Below are 23223 nucleotides of genomic sequence, written 5' to 3' on the forward strand. Positions count from 1 at the left end.
ATAGTACAGAGATTTGACCCGTGGAACTGCAAAACCACACTCGGATTTGTCGAGCCTACACCAGACTATTTTCAACCGATATATTTTTGTGTCACAACAGTCAGGAGACACTACTGTTTTTCTTTACGGAAAATATACCAAAACCTGAATAATAGAGATTTTTTACCGTGGGATGGCAAAACCACAGTTATTGTTTACTGGGGTATATCAGACTTTTTTTAAATATATATATTTGCGGCTGAACAGTGAGCGACACACTCAAACTGTGTTTTTTTAGATCCCAAAGGCCCAAAACTGGATAGTACAGAGATTTGACCCGTGGAACTGCAAAACCACACTGGGATTTGTCGGGCCTACACCAGAATATTTTCAACAGATATATTTTTGTGTCACAACAGTCAGGAGACACTACTGTTTTTCTTTACGGAAAATATACCAAAACCTGAATAATAGAGATTTTTTACCGTGGGATGGCAAAACCACAGTTATTGTTTACTGGGGTATACCAGACTTTTTTAAATAGATATATTTGCGGCTGAACAGTGAGCGACACACTCAAACTGTTTTTTTTTAGATACAAATGACCCAAAAGTGGATAATACAGAGGTTTGAACCGTGGAAGTGCAAAACAACACTTCTGTTTCTCTAGCCTACACCTGACTATTTTCAACAGATATATTTGTGTCTGAATAATCAGAGACACGCTTTTATTTGGGGGGGGGGGGACATCAAAAGGTTAATAAGACGGGTATTTGTACAGTGTGAAGGAGGAAAAAAAAAAGAGGATTTGGATGAAAAAAAAAAGGATTTTTCCTGTCCCCTGAGACCTGGAGCTAAGTCCAGCAATTTCAGCAACAGGAGCAGCACACAGGACTGTAATGCAGCGTTTGCTGGTATAACCACTGCGTCTCCTATACAGCCTGCCTGCCTGATATCTGGGATGGATATTAGTCCTGAGAAGGACTGTTTGTTTGATCTGGCAGCCTTTACAGACCCTACACTAACTATTTCGCAGTTTATATCGCTCCCTAAATCAGCAGCGCTGTCCCTACACTGTCTGATCCGGAGCGACTGTGTCCAAGATGGCGGCACCCGGTTTTAAATACTTGAGGTGACGCTGTGCGGCCAGCCAATCACTGTAATGCCCACAACCAACATGGCTGCGCCATTACAGTGACTGGCTGGCAATCCCTGCATGTTCATTGGCTCTGTAAAGAGCGCCAAACATGCAGGGCGGAGACCCGAGCTCCCACCCGAGTAACCCGGAAATGCTCGGTGCTCGCCGAACATCCCGAGTAGTGTGATGCTCGGGCGAGTACCGAGCAGTGTCGAGCATGTTCGCTCAACACTAGCCATCACCAGTCCCAATGAGCTGTTGAGACTGCTGCAAAACAACACTATAGTATTACCTAAAGGCTACTGAAAGGGTTGACCAGTGGGTACAAATTTTCTAGAAAAAGCTCAGATTGTCTCAAATTGTTATTGTTTTGTTTTGGGGACATGTGACTGCTAAATCAAATCACTGTGGAAATTTCACAGAATTGAAATGGGAACAGCAAGAAATCAATAAAGTTATAATCGCTTCTATTTTTTAATCCATTTTGAGCATTTTTAAAAAATATATTTGCACGTAGGACAACTCTAACTATAATGCATGTAATAGATGGCCAGCTGAGGTCCACCAAAATGGCTCTTCAGTAAGGCACATTTATTTTTGTTCTTTAGCTGTTTTCTGATTTTGTGATACAAATCGCAGGACAACTTTATGACCTTCTAAACTTAGAGCCAATTTACACTGGCCAATGTTTGGCAACGAACGTTCCAAGGAGTGCTCATTTCCTGATTATCGACCTGTCTAAGGTCGCAATCAGACGGCAGTATAAATTGGCCCCAGATTGGACCGCAGTACACTGACTGGCTGGCGGCTCTTCCGACCCGAACGTGAAAGCTGTATAGAAATACATGAAGCTGTCACTCTCGGATTGGGAGAGCCACTTCCAGTCCATGCATTGCGGTCCTATCTTTGTCAGATTTACACGGCCGTCTGACTACGCCCTAAACATTCTGTCAATTCCCCGATGAATGAGTAAAACATTCGCTTTCGTTGGGCAAGCGCGCGGTGGATGCTGGGTGCGACGTACAGGTGAAACCCCGCCCACAGCCCATCAATCAGCGGGGAGCGAGTCACCGGGTCACATCTGGCTGCAGCCGGAACTTGACGTGACATCAGCGGATGTCGGAACCGGCTGCAGCCGGGGTCACGTGATGCCTGTAAGCGGCCAGTGATAGTGCCGCTCACAGGCAAGAATGGCAACACAAGGTGTTTACAATAAGACTATTTTACACAATTTAAATCGATGGGGGCATTGTAAATGGTAACGGACAACCTCTTTAAGACCTCTAGGTCTTAAAACATCAAAGTGCCGTTCCCCACTATAATACCCCATTGATATGTTTAACACTGGGATCAGGCAACCAATAGTCAATTTCCATTATACCAGATATAATGGAACCGGTTTCATGAAAAGAAATACCCTTCGGTGCAATATGTTCAGAGGATAATAGTGCAAAAACCATGGGCATAATCCAGAATTTTTTTTCCTTCAACTGGTAGCTGTGGTTTATACTTTGATACTTTGTCTACTATCTAGACTGAATGCCAAATTACAAAACTACATGTAAATATGTGAATTTAGTGTATGTAAAGTATGGCTTTCTGAAGGAAAAACTGCCAGAAAAAAATTGTATTCCCTTCGCAATATGTACAGTGGGTATGGAAAGTGTTCAGACCCCTTTAAATTTTTCCCTCTTTGTTTCATTGCAGCCATTTGGTAAATTCTAAAAAGTTCATTTTTTTCTCATTAAAGTACACTCTGCACCCCATCTTGACCGAAAAAAGGAGAAATGTAGAAATTTCTGCAAATTTATTAAAAAAGAAAAACTGAAATATCACATGGTCATAAGTATTCAGACCCTTTGCATATAGTGTAATGTTCATGTATTAAATACTTATCAATTGCCGTCTTCTCCTGTTCCCAGCGTTGCTTCAGTCCTCTTCTGCATCATTTACAAGTCTCTATAGTTGACTTGCACTACTATCTGAATCGCTTGCATTCCTAAAAGAAACTGTTTGTGTGAAAGTTACATCTTGGAGAATTGCTGTAACAGTCTACTGGCCCTCAACAGCCAGAAAATAGAAATGTGTTGGCCGTGTCATTGCTCTTTGTTAGTGCCAAAATTTGTATAAAAATACCTAAATTAAAATATGCCCAAAATTTGTTATTATATGCTAAACCAGAGATTGGTGGTGCTAGAGAGAGGCTGTACCAGCATAAATTCCGTTCTGTCAAAACTACTTCCCCTCTTGTACCTCATTACCTGCTAGGGGTGCCTCATCAGTAATATTTAAGGGATCCATAAAGGTGTCTACATGGTAAATTGTGCCGCATGTACTATTACAAAAAGAAGAAGTTCCCTATTTTTGGATGTTGGTGAAGACTACAACTATGGGCACGTTCATACATTCCGTATTTGGTCAGTATTTACCATCATTATTTGTAAGCCAAAACCAGGAGTGGGTGATAAATGCAGAAGTGGTGACCTGTTTCTATTATACCTTTTCTCTGATTGTTCCACTCATGATTTTGGCTTACAAATACTGATGTAAAATACTGACCAAATATTGACCATATTGAACGTGGCCTAAAAGAAGTTATGCTTGTAAAAGAAAAATACAACTTTGCTATTTACCTCTCATTAAAAATCCTCTATATTTTTAAGAACGAAGAGATTTTGATCAATAGTTTACAGCTTGTTGCTTAGATTACTGCCTACCGATGCAGTCTATCAGTAGTGGATGGTTTCTTAGGCAATTAGCGCAACACTTACAAGCTCTTTGTAATAGAGCTTGTAAGCGCTGCTCTGAAGATGACCAGATCATTGGATCCAGCCAGCTTCACTGACTGTCTTCTGCCCTTTGGGTACAGTATTTGAGTTTACAGTTTGGGCTATTGGATAATTATGTTGCAGATCCAAACTGTTAATCATCAGGAGCTCTCTGGCTACCAAAATGCTTGATATTTAAGGGCGAATTTCTAAATGTACTAAATTTGTTGAAAGTTTTGCATTGTACAAAAATTACTTCCAATCCATTATATTTAACTATGTGCCATTGTACCATTATGTTTTTTTCTTTGATTTTACTTCAGGACATCATAGGACAGGTCCTAATATCACTGAAATGTCTCCCTACAGCACAGAAAATAGAAGTTGGGATACTAAAGTTTAAAACAAGCTCATCCAGCATTATTAAGGAGAGGGGTATGTATTTAATTAGAAGACTGAACTATGATACAACTTATTACATAACATTTCCAGGGTGTAAAGTATTGATCACGTTAGAGCAGCCGTGCACCACCGCCAAAAATGTACTTGAGTCAGGGACTGGTGTACACTTCTGTTGTAATTTATGCCACTTTCGTTGGATACGTTTTTTTATTTTATTCATTTATATAGCGCCATTAATCCCAGCTACGTTATGATGGAATTGTAGGGCCTGAATGGCCACACCTTGTCAGAGCTCCAACAACTGTTCAAAAATTTAGTCGAGCTGGTTGTAAAATGTTTGTGCATCTTTGGGTTTCTGATGTATCAGGCAGTTTTACACCAGAAAACTGGCAAAACCTGCTCAGGCCTATGTTTGCCCCCGCATTAGAGGTTGTATTTAAAACCTCTACAGCCATTCTATCGGATTGGCCATGCCAGAAACTGCAGCATACACAGTGCTCTCCAAAAGAAAATAGAGATTTTTCTGCAGCACATTCCTAGTTTTAAAAGGAATTTGTCAACTGTTTTTTGCTATGTAATCTGACAGCACCATGATGAAGGAGTAGAGTCCCTGATTAACAGCAATGTGTCACTTACTGGGCTGTATTTTGATGTTCTAATACAATCAGTGTTTTATCAGCAGGAGATTATCACTACAGGACAACTGACCATGTGCCTCCTAGTCCAACCCCATTCTCAGCACAGATTAGCAGTTTTCTGTCACTATGCAATGTATACAGAAAGCTACCAATCAGTGGTGTGGGCGGGATTGTATACAGCTCAGCAACTGATCTCTGCTAGAAAACTGTAACTTTATCATAAGTGCGGCACCCAATAAACTAAGTGATACATCGTTGGTATTAGTGTCTCTGTCCCTACATCATGCTGTTGTCAGATTACATATCAAAAACCTGCTGACAGATTCCCTTTAAAGAGGATGTCCCATCATAAGTAGCTTACCAATTACATATATCGTCATTGTGCAATTGTTGAGGGGTCCAACAACACCAATCAGATATTGGGAGCATACTTAAATAGTATGCCATCAATGCTGATGGCGAGTAAACCTCTTTGATACCTTGACAGAATCTGTCAAGCAAGTGCTGAGTTGGAAGTCCTGTGCTGTGTTAGGAAATGTGAATACGATTTTGGTATACAGTGGAGAAAAAAGTATTTAGTCAGCCACCAATTGTGCAAGTTCTCCCACTTAAAAAGATGAGAGAGGCCTGTAATTGACATCATAGGTAGACCTCAACTATGAGAGACAAAATGAGAAAACAAATCCTGAAAATCGCATTGTCTGATTTGGAAAGAATTTTCTTTTCGAATTTTGGTGGAAAATAAGTATTTTGTCAATTACAAAAGTTCATCTCAATACTTTGTTATATATTCTTTGTTGGCAATGACAGAGGTCAAACGTTTTCTGTAACTCTTCATAAGGTTGGCACACACTGTTGCTGGTATGTTGGCCCATTCCTCCATGCAGATCTCCTCTAGAGCTGTGATGTTTTGGGGCTGTCGCTGGGCAACACAGACTTTCAACTCCCTCCAAAGGTTTTCTATAGGGTTTAGATCTGGAGACTGGCTAGGCCACTCCAGGACCTTGAAATGCTTCCTACGAAGCCACTCCTTCGTTGCCTTGACGGTGTGCTTGGGATCATTGTCATGCTGAAAGACCCAGCCATGTTTCATCTTAAGTGCCCTTGCTGATGGAAGGAGGTTTGCACTCAAAATCTCACGATACATGGCCTCTTTAATTCTTTCATGTACACGGATCAGTTGTCCTGGTCCCTTGGCAGAGAAACAGCCCCAAAGCATGATGTTGCCACCCTCATGCTTTACAGTAGGTATGGTGTTCTTTGGATGCAACTCAGCATTCTTTCTACTCCAAACACGACGAGTTGTGTTTCTAGCAAACAGTTCTACTTTGGTTTCATCTTACCATATGACATTCTCCCAATACTCTTCTGGATCATCCAAATGCTCTCTAACAAACTTCAGACGGGCCCAGACATGTAATGGCTTAAGCAGGGGGTCACGTCTTGCACTGCAGGATCTGAGTCCCTGGCGGTGTAGTGTGTTACTAATGGTAGCCTGTGTAACGTTGGTCCCAGCTCTCTGCAGGTCATTCACTAGGTCCCCCGTGTGGTTCTGGGATTTTTGCTCACCGTTCTTGAGATCACTTTGACCCCATGGGGTGAGATCTTGTGTGGAGCCCCAGATCAAGGGAGATTATCAATGGTCTTGTATGTCTTTATGTCTTCCATTTTCTAATTATTGCTCCCACAGTTGATTTCTGCACACCAAGCTGCTTACCTTTTGCAGATTCAGTCTTCCCAGACTGGTGCAGGGCTACAATTTTGTTTCTGGTGTCCTTTGACAGCTCTTTGGTCTTCATCATAGTGGAGTTTGGAGTGCGACTGTTTGAGGTTGCAGACAGGTGTCTTTTATACTGATAACAAGTTCAAACAGATTCCAGTACTACAGGTAATGAGTGGAGGACAGAGGACCCTCTTAAGGAAGAAGTTACAGGTCTGTGAGAGCCAGAAATCGTGCTTGTTTGTAAGTGATCAAATACTTATTTTCCACCAAAATTTGAAAAAAATTCTTTCCAATTCAGACAATGTGATTTTCAGGATTTGTTTTCTCATTTTGTCTCTCATAGTTGAGGTCTACCTATGATGTCAATTACAGGCCTCTCTCATCTTTTAAAGTGGGAGAACTTGCACAATTGGTTGCTGACTAAATCGTCCCCCCCCCCCCCTGTAATTGAAGCACCAGGTTTGGTTGGGGGTGTCTTTGTTTTTTAACGCCAAATTTTTTTTTATAAATGTCATTTTTACATGCAACCCTAATTTCAAAATGTTGGGACGTTTTGTAAAACGTAAAGAAAAGAAGAATGCAATGATTTGTAAATCTCTTAGCGACATATTGTACTCACAGTGGAACATAGGACACAGAATAGAATGAATGTTAGACAATTTTCAATTTCATTGAAAAACTTTAACTAATTTGGAATTTAATAGGAGCAATGCATATAAAAAAGTTGGGTTAACAAAATGCTGGAAAAGTGGTATTAATGACAAAGAGCTGGAGAGTCCTTTTTCAACTAAGTCCCATGACTGTGTATAAAAAGAGCATGTTAAAGAGGCAGAGCCCCTATGGGTTTGTACAGTGTCAGACTGGGATGGCAAGGACCCATCAGTCACATTGACTCTGGGGGTCCACTATTCAGCTACATGCAAATATTACATTGCCTTCATCCACAAATCTACTTTTGCTTCCATATAATAAGTTGGTAGTTTGTTGTATGACTAATGAAATACTACCCTTGTCTGAACGTGGTTAATCAAATGTATTGGGCAAACTACTGCTCATGTTGGGAGGTAAGTGACTTTACTCCTACACAGTGGCCCACCGGGGAATTCACCTGTCCTCCTCTGGGCCAGTTCGAGCCTGGGTTTATATTATGCCATGTAACTTTTAAAGTCATATTTTATTATCTCAATATTTTTTGTCTTTCTTTTTTAGATGTGTATGCGAGAATAGATGTATTCAGCAATCAACATAAGCAAAAGCATCAGAAATCAAGTCTACGAGCAAAATCCAAAGTAACCGTGTTCAATGAGACTTTTCTTTTTAGTCTTCCTGACCCTGGTAAAACTCACTGCTTGATTCTTATCTCCCTGTATGAAACTTTGTCCACTGGGAAGAAGGTTATTGGGCAAACCACACTGGGCAACCAGAAGGCTAATTTAAAAGATCATCATTGGGATTTAATGATACAATCTCTACGTCAGCCAGTCGCTGAGTGGCATCCTCTCTATATTTAATGCAATAATTGGAAGACTGCTGTCTATTTCTGTTACTGTGACCTAGATTGTAAGCTTTGTGTACAAAGGTTCTTCACATGACTCCTTGGATTTTCACCAATACTAGAGGTTTCCTAAAGAGAAAAGAATTAAGACTGTCTACATACAGATGCTATATTTAGAAAGAACCAATTAAAGAAAATTATCGAAAGTGGCAATATTAAACTAATGAACGGGCAATAGAATTCCAATTAAAAAGCATGGTGTTACACTGATAAAATATTTGCTGTATGTGCATTTTGTTATGCAACATAAGAATAAATGACTGCTGCCATTAGCTATATGACTACCGGTGCATCTCTAATTTCCAATATGCATTGCACACACATACACTTTGTCATGCAATGGTATAGTTTAGGTGGGTTTCAGTGAAATTCAATATGTCGTAGAGAAAAATTAAAATCCATAAAGACATATACGGAGAGGGGACATATCACCTTCACATTGAACATATGGTATTAATTATACAGTGCCTACAAGTAGTATTCAACCCCCTGCAGATTTAGCTGGTTTGATAAGATGCAAATAAGTTAGAGCCTTCAAACTGCAAACGAGAGTAGGTTTTATGAACAGAAGCATAAATCTTACAAACCAAAAAGTTATGTTACTCAGTTGAATTTTATTAAATTTTAAACATAAAAGTGTGGGTCAATTATTATACAACCCCTATGTTTAATATTTTGTGGAATAACCCTTGTTTGCAATTACAGCTAATAATCGTCTTTTATAAGACCTGATCAGGCAGGCACAGGTCTGTGGAGTTATCTTGGCCCACTCCTCCATGCAGATCTTCTCCAAGTTATCTAGGTTCTTTGGGTGTCTCATGTGGACTTTATTCTTGAGCTCCTTCCACAAGTTTTCAATTGGGTTAAGGTCAGGAGACTGACTAGGCCACTCCAACACCTTGACTTTTTCCCTCTTGAACCAGGCCTTGGGTTTCTTGGCTGTGTGCTTTGGGTCGTTGTCTTGTTGGAAGATGAAATTACGACCCATCTTAAGATCCTTGATGGAGGAGCGGAGGTTCTTGGCCAAAATCTCCAGGTAGGCCGTGCTTTCCATCTTCCCATGGATGCGGACCAGATGGCCAGGCCCCTTGGCTGAGAAACAGCCCCACAGCATGATGCTGCCACCACCATGCTTGACTGTAGGGATGGTATTCTTGGGGTCGTATGCAGTGCCATCCAGTCTCCAAACGTCACGTGTATGGTTGGCACCAAAGATCTCGGTCTTGGTCTCATCAGACCATAGAACCTTGAACCAGTCTGTCTCAGAGTCCTCCAAGTGATCATGAGCAAACTGTAGACGAGCCTTGACATGACGCTTTGAAAGTAAAGGTACCTTACGGGCTCGTCTGGAACGGAGACCATTGCGGTGGAGTACGTTACTTATGGTATTGACTGAAACCAATGTCCCCACTGCCATGAGATCTTCCCGGAGCTCCTTCCTTGTTGTCCTTGGGTTAGCCTTGACTCTTCGGACAAGCCTGGCCTCGGCACGGGAGGACACTTTCAAAGGCTGTCCAGGCCGTGGAAGGCTAACAGTAGTTCCATAAGCCTTCCACTTACGGATGATGCTCCCAACAGTGGAGACAGGTAGGCCCAACTCCTTGGAAAGGGTTTTGTACCCCTTGCCAGCCTTGTGACCCTCCACGATCTTGTCTCTGATGGCCTTGGAATGCTCCTTTGTCTTTCCCATGTTGACCCTGTCTGTGTGCTGTTCTCAAGTTTGGGGAGGGTCTTAAATAGTCAGAAAAGGCTGGCAAAAGAGATCTTTAATCCACACATGTGAAGCTCATTATTCTTGGTGCCTGAACTACTTATTAATACTTTAGGGGGACCAAACAGAATTCTTGTGGTTTGAGGGGTTGAATAATAAATGACACTCTGAATTAACTTTTAACGTTTTTAAAAAAAAAAAAAAAATTGCTGCAGTGCATTTCCCACTTCCAGGCTGATCTATAGTACAAATGTCACAATGCCAAGTTAATTCCGCATGTGTCAACCAGCTAAATCTGCAGGGGGTTGAATACTACTTGTAGGCACTGTAACTCGGAAAGTGCTGACACTTCAACCTCCATTGAAGTAGAGACCTCCTGCAGTGACCAGTTAATTACAACAGGAGATCTGCTCTGAGAACCATCCACCAAGATGCAGATTTGTTTATTCAGAGGTGGAGAAGTACTCTTCAAAGGCAAGAGCTTCCTATTCAAGCACTGATCGCAGACTTTTTGGAGTCAGTGAATATTGGGGTTTGCATTGATCCTATATTTATGGGAGATATATATTCAGTGTTGTAGCGAAGGCATGAACAGAACGCATCCACTCACATCACTGTAAGACCATTGTAACCCCTCCAACTTAATATTGGTCCAATGGATGATGATATGTGACTCGCCCCCTGGGCCGCGTGTGCGTACTTGCGTGAGTTACCCGGAACCGGTTCTCTGGGGTTTGTAGTCTCCGTGGCGGCGACCCGGTCCCGTGGCTCAGGGTGGTCAAACCAGTGGCAGTCTATTTATGGGGTTTTTGTGGTTTAATGTCCGACTACGCCACCCGTGGATTGCGGTCAGTGCGAACCGCCGCTGCAAGGCAGACCGCTGGGGCTGATGGTGTATGCAGCTGAGATAGTGTAACTCCCCACGGGAAGAGTGCAGCCCCAGGGCAGTGAATGTGGATGATGGGAGTGATGGTGCACGGGCGTCCCAGCACTAGTAGTGCTGTATGCGGTGAGAAAGCACAGAGACAACGTGTTGCAGTTCAGGTTCTTTACTCACAGTTCTCATCCAGGTCACTTGTGTGCAGGTAGAACTGCCCGAGCCGTGCTGCGTCCATCAGGCAAGGGGCTCGGTCAACCCCTAGGTAATTCCAGAGTGTGGCACAGGACTCCCTTCTATTCCTTTCTCTGGCCGTGCACCACCAGTGACACTACTTTTGTCCAGCTGCCTCGGGTCTTCTCTTGGGAGGCTGGATGTCCACTTCCCTGACCCTATGTGGTGTGCCTTTCTAGTAGGTGCAGTGAGGGGTCGCACCAAGATATGATGACGACCGCCGGTCCTTGGCTGAGGATTAGTCGCCTCCACCAACTTGGGATCCGGTACCCTGTTCTGCCAACCCATCACCCGCAATCTCCTGGGCCTTTTGGGTTCCTTCTGCCTTCGTGTCTCTGGGCCTCTCTTGGTGTTCTGTTCCACTCTTCCTTTCCTTTCTGTTCCTTTCTGTAGCTGTCCTTTCTGCTGGCTCTGGCCTTCACTCCAGGCCTGCCTCGTGGAGCTGGGCCCAGACTGAGCCACAGCTCCCTGTCAGCCCTCTCTGGCTGAACTCCTCTTCTCTTCCAGTGCTGGCTGGGCCTCACAGGCTAGGCCCGCCTCCGGAGCAGAGCTCCACAGAGGCCCTGCTCTGTCACTTCCTCTCTCAGACTGAACTTCTTCTCTGAACACTGATCTAAGATGGTGCCCACCTTTTATACCTCCCTCTCTGTGTATGAGCCCAGGTGACTTGCAACCAATGGGCTCCTACCTATGCCCAGAAACCCAACCCCTATCTGCTCCTACATCACTGGGTTTTCCTCCCCCCTCCCCACTCCAGCCAGGGACAGATGCTGTCATGCCTGCACTTCTGTCTAGTGGGAGCACCGTTGAGCTGTCCCTCGGAAATGGGGTGTGTGTGATGCATGCAGCTTACTGAGTCTTGGTCCACACTCCATCCTTACCCGGGAGTGGAATATCACACCTCTGGTTTGAGGTGCAATACCCCTGTAGCGGCCGAACCCTCGGGGCGCTACATATGCATGCCATGTTTCATCGCTATACAAAGGTAAAATTGCGATAGCAAACATGATGACAATATCTACTGCCTGGGACCTCCAGGGTTGAAGATATCCTGAAAGCTGGCCATCTCATAAATTTCTTAAAAGACCTAGCACATCACACAGTCAGCCTCCATATGAGCTCACCAAGGGGAGGTATGTGGGCTTAACCTTGATCTAATAAAAACAGAGTTTGGGTTTAGTCATTTGTCAGTCCTGGAAGGTACAGCTTGCTCTGAGTTCTGTCCATTTTCCTAAGGAGTACCTCCCTTTTCTAAGCTCTGAGCCATTTCCGTGACACAGATTTAGTACTTTTGTTTTGTTATCCTTTTTATTTCATGTAATTGTGTATACCGTACTGTTTTGTACCCATTTTGTAACATCTTTGTATATTTTTTTATAAACACTGCCTACCTTTTCAGATTAAATATATAAAATTATAAAATGTAAATAGCTCTGATCCTCTTGCTCTGTAAACCACACCCCTGAAGCCATACGCTACCTGTAACGGGTGTCCAACCAGCCTGTATAAACGATTGGTGGTGGCAGCTAGTAGTTCCTTCTGTTATTGTGGAGCTGGCAGTGATCTCATCGGGGTTTGTGTGTGTGTGTGTGTATATATATACAATATATATATATATATATATATATATACATATATACAGTACAGACCAAAAGTTTGGACACACCTTCTCATTTAAAGATTTTTCTGTATTTTCATGACTATGAAAATTGTACATTCACACTGAAGGCATCAAAACTGTGAATTAACACATGTGGAATTATATACTTAACAAAAAAGTGTGAAACTGTGATGCCTCTACTCGAAAAGCCCTTTTGTTTACCCTGGGAAATTGGGGACTCGGAGTCGGGTCCTGTGATGGAGAGATGGGGGTGCAGCCGTGGCCCGGACCCGACCCATGCTCAGGGCCATCACATTAAAAGAATGGTGTGGGCTTATCCAGGTTGAGTGGCTGATTTACGACTACGCCACCTGTGGCACCTGGTGAAGGCCACCAGCGCCGCTGTAGTCCGCTGAGGCATGGTGTTATGGCGGCCAGAGTTATTACTACTACCCACAGGCGGAGCAGGGCCTCAGGGCAGAGAGACAGGAGGATGGGGGTAGTGGTAGAGGACACCGGGCGCCGCGTCATGCAGTGTGGCGCAGAATAAACAGTCTGGAGGCCATAGGGGTGAACTTCCAAGGTTTTACTCACTTTAGAGATGGCAGAAGGAAGGCGACTCCCTGCTCCCCGCGGAGTCCTGCGGTCACCAGGGACGGGGGTCTGACAACCTCCGAGTAAGTCCAGCATTCAGTCGGGACCCTGCACCAGAGTGTTCCAGAACTACAGACCGAATCCTTACCTGTCCGTGTGTGTGCGAATAGGCTGGGTCTCCCTCTGAAGGCTGCTATCAAAGCAACCTGGGCTTCCATAACACCTTAGCAGACCTTCATGAGGTGTTATGGAAGCCCAGGTTGCTTTGATAGCAGCCTTCAGCTCGTCTGCATTGTTGGGTGTGGTGTCTCTCATCTTCCTCTTGACAATACCCCATAGATTCTCTAAGGGGTTAAGGTCAGGCAAGTTTGCTGGCCAATCAAGCACAGTGATACTGTTGTTTTTAAACCAAGTATTGGTACTTTTGGCAGTGTGGACAGGAGCCAAGTCCAGCTGGAGAATGAAATTTCCATCTCCAAAAAGCTTGTCGGCAGAGGGAAGCATGAAGTGCTCTAAAATTTCCTGGTAGATGGCTGCACTGACTTTGGTCTTGATAAAACACAGTGGACTACACCAGCAGATGACATGGCTCCCCAAACCATCACTGATTGTGGGAACTTCACACTAGACCTCAAGCACCTTGGATTGTGGCCTCTCCACTCTTTCTCTGGAATCTTGATTTCCAAATGAAATGCAAAATTTACTTTCATCTGAAAACAACACCTTGGACCACTGAGCAACAGTCCAGGTCTTTTTCTCCTTTGCTCAAGTAAGGCGCTTCTGGCGTTGTCTATTGGTCATGAGTGGCGACACTTGTAGCCCATGTCCTGGATATGTCTGTGTGTGGTGGTTGTTGAAGCAATGACTCTAGCAGCAGTCCACTCCTTGTGAATCTGCCCCAATTTTTTGAATGGCCTTTTCTTAACAAACATTTCAAGGCTGCGGTTATCCCGGTTACTTGTGCACCTTTTTCTACCACACTTTTTCCTTCCACTCAACTCTCCATTAGTATGCTTGGATACAGCACTTTGTGAACAGCCAGCTTCTTTACCAATGACCTTTTGTGGCTTACCCTCCTTGTGGAGTGTGTCAATGTCTGCCTTCTGGACATCTGTCAAGTCAGCAGTCTTCCCCATGATTGTGGAGCCTACTGAAACAGACTAAGGGACCTTTTTAATTGCGTAGGAAGCCTTTGAAGGTTTTTTTTTGTTAATTATTCTAATTTACTGAGATAATGACTTTTGTGTTTTCATTGGCTGTAAGCCATAATCATCAACATTAACAGAAATAAACACTTGAAATAGATCACTCTGTTTGTAATGACTCTATATAATATATGAGTTTCAGTTTTTGTATTGAAGAACTGAAATAAATTAACTTTTTGATAATATTCTAATTTTGTGAGAACCACCTGTATCTATATATAACAAAATACAGAAATCTTGCAATTTTTATATTGGCCACTAGGCCTAATTTTAGACTCACACTTTCTGTTCTGTACAGAATACATTTTAGCAGTCTTATTAGCATAACAGACAGGATTATATTTACAGTTATCACCTCTTTACACAGTAGATGACACAGGATCTAACATTCACATGTGAAGTTACTGTTGATCCTCATTCTCCCTTCACAATGGCCTTTGAGAAGATTAGACCATGCTCAAATATAAAAAATAGGGTGTGAGTTACCATAGTTTAGTGCTGCTAATGTCTTTCTGAGTCTAATATTGGGCCTGGTAGCCAGTGGGAAAATTGCAAGATTTTTTTTGACGTTGGTGGATGGAGCGAAACATGATGTACAAGATGTGCTCTATCGGATTCAGGTCTGGGGAACGGGCGGGCCAGTCCATAGCTTCAATGCCTTCATCTTGCTGGAACTGCTGACACACTCCAGCCACATGAGGTCTGGCATCGTCCTGCATTAGGAGGAACCAAGGGCCAACCGCACCAGCATATGGTCTTACAAGGGGTCTGAGGATCTCATCTCGGTACCTAATGTCAGTCAGGCTACCTCTGGCGAGCACATGGAGGGCTGTGCGGCCCTCCAAAGAAATGCCTCCCCACACCATTACTGACCCACTTCCAAACCGGTCATGCTGAAGGATGTTGCAGGCAGCAGATCACTCTCCACGGCGTCTCCAGACTCTGTCACGTCTGTCACATGTGCTCAGTGTGAACCTGCTTTCATCTGTGAAGCGCACAGGGCGCCAGTGGCGACTTTTGCCAATCCTGGTGTTCTGTGCCAAATGCCAAGAGTCCTGCACGGTGTTGGGCTGTGAGCACAATCCCCATCTGTGAACGTCGGGCCCTCATACCACCCTCATGGAGTCGGTTTCTAACCGTTTGTGCAGACACATGCACATTTATGGCCTGCTGGAGGTCATTTTGCAGGGCTCTGGCAGTGCTCCTCCTGTTCCTCCTTGCACAAAGGTGGAGGTAGCGGTCCTGCTGCTGGGTTGTTGCCCTCCAACGGACCCCTCCATGTCTCCTGGTGTACTGGCCTGTCTCCTTGTAGCGCCTCCTACCTCTGGACACTACGCTGATAGACACAGTGAACCTTCTTGCCACAGCTCGCATTGATGTGCCATCCTGGATGAGCTGCACTACCTGAGCAACTTCTGTGGGTTGTAGAGTCCGTCTCATGCTACCACGAGTGTGAAAGCACAACCAACATTCAAAAGTGACCAAAACACCAGCCAGAAAGCATTGGTACTGCGATGTGGTCTGTGGTCCCCACCTGCAGTAACACTCCTTTATTGAGTTTGTCTTGATAATTGCCAATAATTTCCATTGGCATTGTGTTGATTGAGCACTAAAATGCTCGGATGCTCGAAGCTCGGCCGAGCTCACCGTGATACTCGGGTGCTCGACTCGAGCAATGAGCCCAATGTTAGTCTATGGGAGACCCGAGCATTTTTGCGGCAGCACCCCCAACAGTCTGTAGAAAGCCTAAAAAGTGCCCAAAACGATAGTGACAGTGCTCAAATGACATGGGGACAGCATGGGGATCGACCCAGGAAGCATTTCTGACCCCCAGGTCAATGCTGTCAATGTGGCGCCCCTGAGGGTTCGGTCGACACAGAGGTACTGCACCTCACCCAGAGGTGTGGCGTCTCCTTTCTCAGGTAAGGAGGGAGTGCTGCCCGGAACCCCAACACCCACATTCTACACTACACTACTCCAGGCTGGCTGGAAGGGCATTATGCACTTCTTCTGCTGCCCTGTCCCTGGCTGGAGTGGGGGGAACCAAAGAGAGGGGGAACCAGTAGTGGGTGTGAGGGGTGGATGTAGAATAGAGGAGCACCATTATAGGAGATATATATATAGGGAAGCCATCTTAGAGGAGTTCAGAAGTTCAGTCAGTGAGTAGTAAGGAGAGGAGGGGAGCAGAGTCTCTTCAGGAGCTCTGCTCCAGAAGTGGGGCCTAGTAAGAGAGGCCCAGGAGGGGAGCAGAGGAGAAAGGCTCCGGTAACATAAGGGATCCCAGAGGTACGGAAGGAGCAGGAAGCCACCCGTACGCCCGAGTCTGCCAAGTGTCAGAGGGATCAGGCCGCAAGAAGGGAACCGGTCCCTGGACCAGCCGTGTTACTCCAGGTCTCGGCTGGAAAAAACGGAGGCTTCTGCACTTCCATGGTGCAGTTGCCACAACCTCACCCTAGTCGCCGTAAAGGGCACCAAATAGGTCCGGGAACTCCAAGTTACCCAGATGGACATCAGAGTACCCGATCGAGACTTTGTGTGGGGAAGCGCAGGGCAGGAGAGAGAAGACCCGGCGCGAGAAGTCTAGTAAGGAACATAAAGAAAGCGGGGTTCCGTCAAGCGCTCCTGATATACTTGAGAAGGTGCTGAACCCCTGGACCTGTTTGGGAGATGACATAGCCCAAGAACGGAAGGGAGGTCTGATCGAAGAGGCACTTCTCGTATTTGGCATAAAGGTGGTTCTGCCGAAGCCTAAGCAGGACCTGACGAACATCCCTCCGGTGTGTGGGGAGATCCGGAGAGAAGACCAAGATATCGTCCAGGTATACCACTACGCAGGAGTACAGGAGGTCACGAAAGATGTCGTTGACTAGTTCCTGAAAGACCGCGGGAGCATTACAGAGACCGAAGGGCATCACAAGGTACTCGTAGTGACCGTCCCGGGTATTGAATGCCGTCTTCCACTCGTCTCCTTGACGGATACGGACCAGATTATACGCTCCCCGCAGATCCAGCTTGGAGAAGATCCTGGCGCCCTTGAGACGGTCAAACAATTCGGAGATGAGTGGCAGGGGATATTTGTTTTTTACCGTGATGAGATTGAGTCCTCTGTAGTCAATACAGGGACGTAGCGAGCCGTCTTTCTTTTTGACAATGAAGAATCCGGCTCCAGCCGGGGAGGTAGATTTTCGGATAAATCCCCTAGCCAGATTCTCTTCAATGTATTCAGACATGGCCCGGGTCTCGGCTGCAGACAACGGGTAGATACGCCCATGGGGAGGAGTGGTGCCAGGTACCAGGTCGATCGGGCAATCGTATGGCCTATGGGGTGGCAACGTCTCAGCTTCCTTCTTACCGAAGACGTCCGCATAGGGCCAGTAGGGAGCCGGGAGACCAGGTAAGTTAGCTGGAGTAGGCTGAGGGCGAAGTGGACGGACCGGGACCAGGCAGGTCCTATGGCAGTCAGGACCCCATCGGAGTACTTCACCGGACCGCCAGTTCAATACGGGTTCATGTGTCTGGAGCCATGGTAGACCTAGCAACAGGGAGTGAGAAAGTCCGGACAGCACATGGAATGAGATCTCCTCAGAGTGCAGCATTCCCACCTGCAGGGTTATGGGTTCAGTGACGAGCAGGATGGTCTCCGAGAGAAGTCTTCCATCCACGGAGGCGACTGACAATGGTTCAGCCAGGTACTTGGTGGGAATATGGTATCTCTCTACCAGAGACTGGGAGATGAGGTTTCCAGCAGCTCCAGAATCCAGATGGGCGAGTTCAAAGAGACGGTTCTCTCCCCAAGCAATAGAGACCGGTAAGGTCAGAGACGGAGAGGGCTTACTTTTGTCTAGGACGACCTCTCCGTGTGGTCCTAGACACTGCCGTTTCCCGGCTTTTCCGGGCAGGAACGGATGAAGTGCTTCATACTGCCACAATAGAAACAGCTTCCCTCGGCTCGGCGAGTTTCTTGGCGAGAACCGACCATCTTGGTCTGGTCGACCTGCATAGGCTCAGGAGAGTGTACCTGAGGAGAGACGGAGGGAGTGACGGGTTTCTGAAAAGTAGGAGCTAGACGTGGAAACCTCCTCTCACGGGTGACCTCTTTGGCACGCTCCTGGAACCGCAGGTCAATCCGGGTGGCAAGAGTTATTAGGTCATCGAGAGTGGTAGGAATGTCCCGACCGGCAAGTTCATCTTTAATACGGCCGGACAGACCCTCCCAGAAGACGGATACCAGAGCGTCATTATCCCAGGCCAGCTCCGAGGCAAGGGTACGGAACCGTATGGCATATTGGCCCACAGTGAGACTTCCCTGACGGAGGCGTAGCAGTGATGATGCGGATGAGGTCTTCCGTCCGGGTTCGTCGAAGACTTTCCGGAAAGCCGTGAGAAAGGCAGGCAAATCGGACACCAGGGGGTCTCCTCTCTCCCATAGAGGATTTAGCCAGGCCAGGGCCTCTCCGGTGAGATGGGACATGATGAAGGCAATTTTGGCCCGGTCGGAGTTAAACTGGTGAGACAGGAGTTCAAAGTGCAGGGTGCACTGATTTATGAAGCCCCGAGCCTGGGCGGAGTCGCCTCCGAAGCGAGGAGGTGCAGAAAGCCGGGGTCCGGGGTAGGATACCATGTCATTAGTGGGCAGTGGAGCTGCCGGATTGCGAGTCATGGCACTGGCGGTGGTTGCAGGCAGAGCAGTCAGAGTGTCCAGGCGAGAATTGACATTCCGCAGGTGACCCAGGATGGACTCCTGTTGGGACCTCTGACGGGACAGTTCATGACACAGGTCCGAGAGCGAGGGAGCTTGGGTGCCACCGGGTTCCATGGCCCGAGCAAACTGTAACGGGTCTGGGAGGCGGAACCTCTGAGCTACTATACAAGGGGGCGGTCCTTGTAAGGGAGCGGGTGGCGACCAGGGTAGACGGGCAGGCAGTCACAGCAGGTGACCGGGACAGGCTCTGAATGAACGGACAGGAGGTCACGGCAAGTGACCGGGGCAGTCTCTGGATGAACGGGCAGGAGGTCACGGCAAGTGACCGGGGCAGTCTCTGGATGAACGGGCAGGAGGTCACGGCGAGTGACCGGGGCAGTCTCTGGGTAAAGGATTGGTACGACCTGTGGCGGCTGATGATAGACGTGAGCTCCCAGGTGAGCAGGCGAGAGTCTCTGGATAAACGGGTGGTCACAGCATGTGACGGCGGAGCCTCCAGGAAGACCAACAGACAGGTAGCAGATGAGCGCTCCCAGGTGAGCGGGCAGGAGTCTCTGGACAGGCGGGTGGTCACAGCACGTGACGGCAGAGCCTCCAGGTAGGCTAGCAGACAGGCAGCAGATGAGCGCTCCCAGGTGAGCGGGCAAGCTGGTCCTTAGACTGACAGGAGTTGGAAGGCAGACCGTCGGACCTCAGGCAAGCAGGCAGGTAGAAGATGTGCGCTCCCAGGTGAGCGGGCAAGCTGGTCCTTAGACAGACTGACAGGAGTTGGAAGGCAGACCGTCGGAAATCAGGCTAGCAGGCAGGTAGCAGGATATCAGGCAGGAATAAGACAGCAGACTGGCAGGAATCTGGCAGGTATCTGGCAGGTAACTGGCAACGGGACCTGAGGGCTGAAGCAGAGTAGTGAACAGTGCTACAACATTGCTCGGGCACCTCCATTTTGGAGGAGGTGCCTTTTATATGGGAGGTCCTCCGGCAATTGGCCGGGGACTCCTTAGGACGGCGCGCGCGGTCCCTTTAAGAGCGGGGGAGCGCGCGCGCGCGCGCCCTAAGCACACTGCCGGGGAAGGAGCGCGTGCCAGAAGCAGCGGGGAGAGAAGCGCTGGAGGACGCCGCGCCAGGAGCGGGGAGGTGAGAGGGACGGCGTCTCTGCCTAGAACGGGGCAGAGACGCCGATGCTACAGCAAGCAGTCGTGAAATGTGCGAATTTAGGACTGTGGCCTGTGGGGCGTTAGCTGCGAATTTCCGCTTTCGTTCAAAGGTCTGGGATATGGACAATTGAACGCTGCAGTGGGACGTGGACGTGGATGTTGATGCTGTTTCTTGAGAAACTGCCATAACAAGTGAAGACTGAGAGGAGGGGGCATCTTTACATGCAGTATGGACAGGGGATTGCCTTGCACACACAACTGGGGGTTCTATTGCACGCACAACAGTGGAAGAAGCAGTGGTGACACCCGCTGACACTGGTCGTGGACCCTGGGTTTCGCCCCACAAAGTCGGGTGCTTTGCTGCCATGTGCCTGATCATGCTGGTGGTGGTCAGGCTGGTAGTTTTGTCACCCCTGCTGATGCTGGCATGGCAGGTGGAACATATGGCCTTTTTGGGGTTATCAGCAGAGTCTTTAAAAAAATTCCAGACTCTGGAAGACCTACCACTTGTACTGGCAGCGTCCCTCGTGTTGGTGTTACGGGGAACGGTTGCCCGCCTTCTGTGTGCGGCCACCACACTGCTTCTTCCTGCCTGTTGGGGTACTCTGCCTCCCTTCCCCTGTGTGCTGCTGGCCTCACTCTGCATGTCCTCCTGCCACGTTGGGTCAGTTACTAGATCATCCACCACCTCCTCCTCTTCCACTTGCGCACCATGATGCTCCTCCTCACTTCCTGGCAATTGTGTCTCGTCATCGTCCACCTCTTGTGACAAATTGCCAGAGTCGACTTCCTGTGGTCGTGGCTGTTCAAATATTTGGGAGAAACTATTGCCGTTTTTCTTTACGTAAAAAATACCAAAACCTGAATAATAGAGATCTTTTACCGTGGGATGGCAAAACCACAGTTATTGTTTACTGGGGTATACTAGACTTTTTTAAATATATAAATTTGCGGCTGAACAGTGAGCGACACACTCAAACTGTGTTTTTTTAGATCCCAAAGGCCCAAAACTGGATAGTACAGAGATTTGACCCGTGGAACTGCAAAACTACACTGGGATTTGTCGGGCCTACACCAGACTATTTTCAACAGATATATTTTTGTGTCACAACAGTCAGGAGACACTACTGTTTTTCTTTACGGAAAATATACCAAAACCTGAATAATAGAGATTTTTTACCGTGGGATGGCAAAACCACAGTTATTGTTTACTGGGGTATACCAGACTTTTTTAAATAGATATATTTGCGGCTGAACAGTGAGCGACACACTCAAACTGTGTTTTTTTAGATACCAAAGGCCAAAAACTGGATAGTACAGAGATTTGACCCGTGGAACTGCAAAACCACACTGGGATTTGTCTGGCCTACACCTGACTATTTTCAACAGATATATTTTTGTGTCACAACAGTCAGGTGACACTACTGTTTTTCTTTACGTAAAAAATACCAAAGCCTGAATAATAGAGATTTTTTACCGTGGGATGGCAAAACCACAGTTATTGTTTACTGGGGTATACCAGACTTTTTTAAATATATAGATTTGCGGCTGAACAGTGAGCGACACACTCAAACTGTTCTTTTTTTTAGATCCCAAAGGCCCAAAACTGGATAGTACAGAGATTTGACCCGTGGAACTGCAAAACCACACTCGGATTTGTCGAGCCTACACCAGACTATTTTCAACCGATATATTTTTGTGTCACAACAGTCAGGAGACACTACTGTTTTTCTTTACGGAAAATATACCAAAACCTGAATAATAGAGATTTTTTACCGTGGGATGGCAAAACCACAGTTATTGTTTACTGGGGTATATCAGACTTTTTTTAAATATATATATTTGCGGCTGAACAGTGAGCGACACACTCAAACTGTGTTTTTTTAGATCCCAAAGGCCCAAAACTGGATAGTACAGAGATTTGACCCGTGGAACTGCAAAACCACACTGGGATTTGTCGGGCCTACACCAGAATATTTTCAACAGATATATTTTTGTGTCACAACAGTCAGGAGACACTACTGTTTTTCTTTACGGAAAATATACCAAAACCTGAATAATAGAGATTTTTTACCGTGGGATGGCAAAACCACAGTTATTGTTTACTGGGGTATACCAGACTTTTTTAAATAGATATATTTGCGGCTGAACAGTGAGCGACACACTCAAACTGTTTTTTTTTAGATACAAATGACCCAAAAGTGGATAATACAGAGGTTTGAACCGTGGAAGTGCAAAACAACACTTCTGTTTCTCTAGCCTACACCTGACTATTTTCAACAGATATATTTGTGTCTGAATAATCAGAGACACGCTTTTATTTGGGGGGGGGGGGACATCAAAAGGTTAATAAGACGGGTATTTGTACAGTGTGAAGGAGGAAAAAAAAAAGAGGATTTGGATGAAAAAAAAAAGGATTTTTCCTGTCCCCTGAGACCTGGAGCTAAGTCCAGCAATTTCAGCAACAGGAGCAGCACACAGGACTGTAATGCAGCGTTTGCTGGTATAACCACTGCGTCTCCTATACAGCCTGCCTGCCTGATATCTGGGATGGATATTAGTCCTGAGAAGGACTGTTTGTTTGATCTGGCAGCCTTTACAGACCCTACACTAACTATTTCGCAGTTTATATCGCTCCCTAAATCAGCAGCGCTGTCCCTACACTGTCTGATCCGGAGCGACTGTGTCCAAGATGGCGGCACCCGGTTTTAAATACTTGAGGTGACGCTGTGCGGCCAGCCAATCACTGTAATGCCCACAACCAACATGGCTGCGCCATTACAGTGACTGGCTGGCAATCCCTGCATGTTCATTGGCTCTGTAAAGAGCGCCAAACATGCAGGGCGGAGACCCGAGCTCCCACCCGAGTAACCCGGAAATGCTCGGTGCTCGCCGAACATCCCGAGTAGTGTGATGCTCGGGCGAGTACCGAGCAGTGTCGAG

General features: G+C 46.3%; 1 long non-coding RNA gene across 1 annotated transcript; it reads left to right on the plus strand.

The window, feature by feature from the left end:
• Nucleotides 1–4081: 4081 nt before the first annotated feature.
• LOC141174595 (uncharacterized) lies at nucleotides 4082–8475 on the plus strand. Its single transcript, XR_012252916.1, has 2 exons — nucleotides 4082–4320; nucleotides 7858–8475. It is a non-coding gene; the product is annotated as an uncharacterized lncRNA (long non-coding RNA).
• Nucleotides 8476–23223: the final 14748 nt, after the last annotated feature.

Source organism: Phyllobates terribilis, unplaced genomic scaffold, assembly GCF_046119375.1.
Source record: "Phyllobates terribilis strain yellow unplaced genomic scaffold, ASM4611937v1 Scaffold_13__5_contigs__length_258822181, whole genome shotgun sequence".
NCBI classification, from domain to species: domain Eukaryota; kingdom Metazoa; phylum Chordata; class Amphibia; order Anura; family Dendrobatidae; genus Phyllobates; species Phyllobates terribilis.